Genomic DNA, 8,066 nt, shown 5'->3' with positions numbered 1-8,066 from the left:
CTCTACCAACAATGCATTAGTGTTCCCATTTTTCCACAGCTTCTCCAACATTTATTATTTTCCTTTTTTGTCATTTTAGCCAATCTGATAGGTGTGTGCTGGTACCTCAGAGTTGTTTTAATTAGCATTTCTATGATCAATAGTGATTTAGAACATTTTTTCATATGGCAATAGATAGCTTTGACTTCTTCAGCAGAAAACTACCTGTTCATATCCTTTGAACATTTCTCAATTGGGGAATGACTTGAATTCTTATAAATTTGATTTAGTTCCCTATCTATTTTAGAAATGAGTCCTTTATCAGAAATGCCAGCTATAAAAATTGTTAACCAGTTTTCTGCCTGTCTTCTAATTTTGGCTGCATTGCTTCTTGCATTTCATAATATTCTCTATCTCTTTTATGCACATAAATTTTTTTCCTCTCCATAGACCTGAGAGGTAAACTAGTCCTTCCTCTCCTGATTTATCTATGTTATCACCCTTTATTTCTAAATTTTGAACCCATTTTGACCTTATTTTTGTATAAGATGTAAGGAGCTGGTCCATGCCTAGTTTCTGGCATACTATCTTCCTGTTTTCCCAGGAGTCTTTGTCAAATACTGAATTCCTATACCAGAAGCTGGAGTCTTTGGGTTTATCAAACAGTACATTATTATAGTCATTTGTGACTGTCTCCTGTTTCTAACCTATTCCATTGATCGTCCACTCTATTTCTTAACCAGTACCAAATAGTTTTGATGACTGCTGATCTATAGTATAGCTTCAAATTTGGTATGGCTAGCCCACCTTCCTGTGCATTTTTTATTAGTTCCCATGATATTCTTGACTTTTTCTTTTTCCAGATGAATTTTATTATTTTTTCTAGATCTATAAAATAATTTTTAGGTAGCCTGGTTGGTAGGTCACTGAATAGGTAAATTAATTTAGGTAGAATTGTCATTCTTTTATATTAACTTGGCCTATCCATGAGCAATTGATATTTTCCCAATTATTTAGATGTGATTTGATTTGTGTGAAAAGTGTCTTGTAATTGTGTTCATAGAATTCCTGGGTTTGTCTTGGCAGATAGACTCCCAAGTATTTTATATTGTCTACCACTACTTTAAATGGAATTTCTCTATCTCTTGCTGCTGAGCTTTGTTGGTCATGTATATAGATATGCTGATGATTTATGTGGGTTTATTTTATATCCTCCAACTTTGCTAAAGTTGTTGTTTCAAGCAGTTTTTTAGTTGATTTTTAGGATTCTCTAAATATACCATCATATCATCTGCAAAGAGTGAAAGTTTTGTCTCCTCCTTGCCTATTCTGATTCCTTTAATTCCCTTTTCTCCTATTATTGATGTATCTAATATTTCTAGTACAATATTAAATAATAGAGGTGTCCTGTATATCATCTTGCAGATCTTAGTATTACTTATCAGTATACTGGGGTCATGCCCTGCCACACTTTATACTTGAAGTGAGAGACAAAGCTGATTTTTTTCCCTTGGCCCAAGGGGTTGGAATCTTTTGGATTTCTTGGGGTCCCACCACAATATTCCAGGAAAACTAAATGCCTCTCTAAATGCATTCTCATACTGACCTCATGTCTCTACATTATTCCTTATGTTATCTGCCACATATGGAATGAAACCCATGTCACCCTTCCTAAAATTTTCTCACATTTAAATCCCTCATTTCATTAATAATCCATGTCAGTTGCAACATCCTCTAAGAAGACTTCCTAACCCTTCCTCCCTATATTATTACTATTAATAAGAATATCTCCTAGTCCTGTAATATTCTCTCATATTATGTGTTTTCTTTTCATATTTTTCCCCTTGTCTTCTACTTCTCAGTATTATCTTCTAATCTCCATGAGAGTAGAGTCTGTACTTTATTTTTATTTCTATTTAGTAGAGCATTCTGCCTATAATAAAAACTAAATAAATATTTGTTAAATTGAATTTTATAGAAATTACACTTATACCACTGTGAAAAAGTTGAGTGAATACTAAGAAAAATTATAATTTTTAAATTCCTAATTAGATATTGGGCAAAGAAACACATCCTGAAATTACAGCTATCATAATGGCAGAATCATCTGTGTTGACCTTGTTTATCCTGCTTCCGAATCAATTCTTTTATCCAGCATATCTCCTTAAGTTAGGTGAAACAAGGCTGAGAAAATGACAGAGTAAGAACATGTTCCTAGCAGGTTGAGAATTTAGTTAAATATGGTAAGATACTATTTAACTGATATAAAAGCAATATTGTATATTTTTTTAAAAAAATAAACTTTGTTACAATTTTTGAGAGGCAGAGATAGATGCATTTTTAAATAACTGGATTAGCCTTTTAGATACTGTATAGTAAACTCAATATAAATCAATCATATAATATTATTGTAAAAAAGTGACTTTAGGGGCAATTAGATGGTGCAGGGGCAGCTAGATGGCACAGTGAATAGAGCACCAGCCCTGGAGTCAAGAGTACCCGAGTTCAAATCTGGCCTCAGACACTTAGCACTTACTAGCTGTGTGACCCTGGGGAAGTCACTTAACCCCAATTGCCTCACTAAAACAAAACAAAAAAAAAAAACAACTTTAGATGGTAAAAAGGAAAACTAGTCTGTTTCATGGTACATTCTTATAATCATATGAGTTTGAAGCATTGTGTTCAGTTTGGGGTACCAGACTTTTCTCAAAAATGGTGATATACTATAGGGTATAAATAAGATGATGACAAGATGGTGAAGTCTTAAGTTCTTGTCTTATGATGATTGACTGAAGGATGTTAATACAATTAGCCTAAAGAATAGAAAACTTGGAGGAAAGGCAAAGACAGCTCTCCAATAGTACTTTATGCATTTTAATGGGGGAAGAATCATTAGATTTATATTGCTTGGGAAGTAGGATATGGCTGTAAAATTTCAGAGAGACAGATTCTAACAGAGGCATCTCCAAATGGAATAGGCTTCCTCTGGATGTAAGAAGCTTAACCTTCCTTGAAGGAAATAGATGGTAGTGTGGGGTCACATTATGCACTTTAAAAAGTGGCTTCAAACATACTTGATCCCAACTCTTCAATTATATGATTCTATAATAATGTCTGGAAATTAATTATAATACTTGTAATAATAATGGGTGAAGTTTAAGATAGGAAGACAAATATGACAGAAATTTTCCTGTCTATAAATCAAAATAATGCTATTTTTAACTAAAAAAATTGTCTCCTATGATATTATTTACATTTATTGATAACTGAAGAAAGACAGTGTAAAGAATTAATTGTGATTTGAGGTTTTTATGACCCCATCTTTTGACTAGAATTAAAAAAAATACAGCACGCACTGGCCTGGGGTTCAGGCCATGTGCCTCTGCATGCAGTGGTGCTCCACCCACCAGTTGTAGCTGTCGCCATGGCACTGTCAAGCTCATGTCATCACCACTCACCAATGCCTACATGGGCCTGGCAAAATTATAATGGCAGGAAGCCCAATGAGGGCAGTCATTTGACTGTCAGTCAGGGCTGCCAGCCAATTAGCTTGGGGCTGTATGTGGACAACCTGGGGTCTGCTGGGAAGGAGAAGGGGGGAGTTTTGCCATTCTGGCATGGAACTGGAAAAAGACAGGGCACAACTGTGTGTTCAGTTGAACCCTTGGCAGTGATGTGATTCAGGTTGTATTGTTTCCCTTCCCTCATTTTTTTTCCTTTCCCTAAATTCTACTAATCTTGTGTTTTTAAGTTCTTTCTTGTTAATAAACCCTATTCTGTTTTTGAAAGAAGCAGTTAATCTCATTCCTTGCCCCAATATTGCAGTGAGCCACCTAACTAACACTCCCCAGTTAAAATTTGGAGCCTAAAACAATAACCCCTATATTACTCAAATGCCCTTGTAATGGATTCTTTCACAGAATCTTACTTATAAGGTGCTGCTATCCCATCTACATTTATGGAAAAATAAAGTTCATCACTTCATTGAAATAGATTTGTATTGCTTTAGAAGGTGCAATTAGAAACTCTAATTTGGTAGGTAAGAGACAGTAAATAGGCCTTTTTTTTTCCTTTTAATCCACATTCAACATGTGGATTATTGACACTTATTCTTCTCACTTCCATAAAGGTAAGTACACAGAACATGAAGAAACCTTAGTTTGACATAGAGGTTGATAAAATTCCCAAGTTTTGCAAAGCTTTTGAATGAATGAGACCATCTCAGTAATGTCAGTGTTTCATCATGTTTAAGTTAATCAAAACAATAACAGGTAAATAATTATATAGCACTTTAAGATTTGAAAAGCATTTTCTGTCTTCTCTTATTTAATCCTCACTACCACACTGCAAGGTAAGGGTTGTTATTATTATCCCCATTATACAGATGAAAGAACAAACAAACAAAAAAAACTAAGAATGAAAGAGCTAGAATTACTTGATCGGGGTCATACTATTAAGTGTTATGGGTGCAAATCACCTAACTTAAAGTTCAGACTATATTTCCTGACTCCAAGTACAGTTCTATATTTAATTCATCACTTAGTTTTCTCCAAAAAATCTTCAATAATGGATTTTAGGCATAATGAGGCATAGGATAAGGCATTATGGTTGCTGCCAAACAGGTGGCAGTTGATGAGCATAACAAGCTTTGTATCCCAGAAATCATTTGCTTCTTATGATTGTGCACATATATTATTTTAATTTTTGTATATGTATGTCCATAGCAATAACAAAAAGAAATGGATACTTACCATTATGTCAAAATTTAACCTGGATGGGGCAGCTAGGTGGTGCAGTGGATAGAGCACCGGCCTTGGAGTCAGGAGTACATGAGTTCAAATCCGGCCTCAGACACTTAACACTTACTAGCTGTGTGACCCTGGGCACATTGCTTAACCCCAATTACCTCACTAAAAATAAAATTAACCTGGAGATTTTCCAATTAATGAAATTTGGCTTTTATCACTAGAAATTAAAATTTTAAAAAATTATAATGATGACATGTGTGATTTGATTTTTATTTTGCCATGCTAGCAGCTAATTGGGATGATTTAAAACTCTAATCAACCATAACAGCCCATTCAGACTACTATATTGAAATACCCCTTGACACAACTTCAGTAATGAATTAGGAAGAAAGCACCCAGGATGCCACATCTGCAGAGGCTTCCTTCTACTGAAAGGCATCTTATTGCCATACATAACCTCTGGGCCTCTCCTGCTGAAATTAAATGACCAGTATCAACCTGGGAGATAAGCTCAGCAAATGCATGCTCACACTGGCATTCCAATTAGAAACTTAAGAGGAATTTATTCTCCAAGTTTCTGTCACCTTGGAACTCTTCCAGGCATATGGCTAGCAAATCCCAACTTTCTGCTTCCCATATTCCTACCTCATAATGGAACCTATTTATGCACAGATCCTGTTTCTCTGCAACGTCTCCTATATTTCTATCCCCAACATTCCCACCTCTATCTATTATTATCCCCATTTTACTGATGAGGGAACTGAAGCAAAGTTTAAGTAATTTGTTCAGGGCACACAGCTAGTAAGTGTCTGAGGCTAGATTTAAACTCATGAAGATGTCTTCCTGATTCTAAACCCAGTATGCCACCCAGCTGCCCCTAAAAGTTTCCTAACAACTTTTGTTACTGTTTAGTCATTTCAATCATGTCTGACTCTTTGAGACCCCATTTGGGGTTTTCTTGTCAGAGATATTGGAGAGCTTTGCCATTTCCTTCTCCAGATGGTTTGCAGATTAAGAAATTGAGGCAGAACACCCATAGGACTGATCTACTTCCTGTGCTAGCACACTATGCAGCACCTTCGAATTGTTCCACTTTTCTAAGTGGAGAGAGGTAATTTTTCTGCCATTCTTAGATCAGAACAGGACTCTGCATCTAACTTGGCCCCAATTCAAGCTGGTTACTAGAGTATGCTCAGGCTTCAGAAGAAGCTTGCCTCTAGTGTCTTTCGATGTGGAAAAAAGGTATGGCTTGACCCCAATGAGACCAATGAAATTGCCAATGCCCATTCCCGTCAGCAGATATGGAAGCTGATTAAAGGTGGGCTGATCATCCGGAAGCCTGTTACTGTGCACTCCTGTGCCAGATGCCGGAAAAATACTCTGGCTTGACGGAAGGGCAAGAACTTGGGCATTGGTAAGAGAAAGGGTACTGCCAAAGCTCGTATGCCTGAGAAGGTGATCTGGATGAGGCGAATTAGGATTCTATGGTGGCTACTCTGAAGATACAGTGAATCCAAAAAGATTGACCTCCATATGTACCACAGCTTGTATTTAAAGGTGAAGGGTAATGTGTTCAAGAATAAGCAGATCCTCATGGAGCACATTCATAAACTAAAGTCAGACAAGGCCCAGAAGAAGCTCCTGGCTGACCAGGCTGAAGCTCGCCAGTCCAAGACTAAGGAAGCACGAAAGCGTCGGGAAGAGCATCTACAGGCTAAGAAGGAGATCATCAAGACTTTGTCTAAGGAGGAGGAGACCAAGAAATGATTTTCCCCTATCTCCTCTGTACATAGTACCCTTCTATTTGGCTCATACATTAAAATTTGACAGACTGTCAAAAAAAGAAAAAAAGGAATTGAGGCAAATAAAGTTAAGTAATTTTCCCATGGTCACATAAGTTTGTAAGGCTGCATTTGAACTCAGGTCTTCCTGACTCCAGTACTAGTACTCTTTCCACAGTACCACCTAGCTTCCCTAAAGTGTCTTGACCAGGTTTATATAACTGAGAAATGTCTGGGGCAGCATGTTAACTCAGGTCAATAAGACTTTGAGTCTAGAGCCCTATCCTTTCCACCATTTTGCCGCATAATGAGAAGATGCCATATGTTTAGGGAACTGGTAGTACTTATATTAGAGAATCAAAGTTCATATTTCTTAGATTGGAATGGGGGGGGCGGTTTGCATGGATGCTGTTCTCAAGTATCTGAGAGATTATCATATGGATAAGGATCCAGTCTTGTCCCAGAGGAAAGAAACTGGGATATGTAGTACATGTATCATATGTTGAAGAAAATCAAATTTAGATGGAGAAATGTGAAATCAAAACAATAATAACAACAATGAAAACCAAGCTTCCAACACATTAAAACTATTTGAATGTAGGAACAACATTTGCTGTTGGTGGTTTTCTCCTCAATGGAGTTCTTTAAGCAAAGACTATGTGATCAATTTTCAGGGATATTGGATAGGTGATTATTATTTATACATGGGTTGTAGTAGATGATTCCTGAGATGCCTTTCAACTTGGACTTTTTCTTTATCTGTGAGCCCAAGGACTCTGAATCAAAATGTAAGCCTCCTTCCACACGGTTCACAACATGACTTCTATCCATCAATGTCCTTACTGCTAACCCCATTAACTCCCATTGCCAACTGTGAGTGGTGTGAGTAGGAAGGTAGTTCATATAAGCCAAACCCAACTGTCTTACAACATATATAAAAACTGAAATTTTATCAGTTAACTTACCTTGAGACAATTTGCTCTTTACATTTTGGAAACTAACAATAACAGCTTTCTTACCTTGTGAATGACAGGCCAACTTTGACTCGGTCTTCCAATTCCTCTAAGATTGGTTCTGGAGTAACAACATTCATTTATTATATCAACACCATCCAATAACATCATCATAATTTTCTTTTTTGTTGTTGTTGGTTTTTTTGTTTTTGTAGGGCAATGAGGGTCAAGCGACTTGCTCAGGGTCACATAGCTAGTAGGTGTCAAGTGTCTGAGGCTGGATTTGAACTCAGGTCCTCCGGAATCCAAGGCTGGTGCTTTATCCACTGCACCACCTAGCTTCCCTTCTCTTAGTTTTCTTATCTTAAATTATTGTCCTGGTATGTTATAAGACTTATTGTTAGGGATGTCAAGATGACACATTTTATTTTCATTTGAAGGCCTTTGACCAAATTAAGCTTTGTCTTAGGCCAATTTATTTCCTATTCAGCCTTTACAAATAGAAAGTAACTTTACATACTATATTTCACGCACAAAAATACATTAAATTGGCTATTCCCAATTTCAGTATCAAATATTATTCCAAAATAAAGATTTCAACTCTG

The 8,066-nt window shown here is 36.5% G+C and overlaps 1 pseudogene; it reads left to right on the top strand.

Annotated features, from left to right (window-relative positions):
- Positions 1 to 5,915: 5,915 nt before the first annotated feature.
- LOC122735901 lies at positions 5,916 to 6,494 on the top strand (annotated as a pseudogene).
- The last annotated feature ends 1,572 nt before the right edge of the window (positions 6,495 to 8,066 follow it).

Source organism: Dromiciops gliroides, chromosome 1 (assembly GCF_019393635.1).
Source record: "Dromiciops gliroides isolate mDroGli1 chromosome 1, mDroGli1.pri, whole genome shotgun sequence".
Classification (NCBI taxonomy): domain Eukaryota; kingdom Metazoa; phylum Chordata; class Mammalia; order Microbiotheria; family Microbiotheriidae; genus Dromiciops; species Dromiciops gliroides.
Note: the sequence above shows the minus strand (reverse complement) of the source record. Positions and strands in the feature narration are given on the sequence as shown.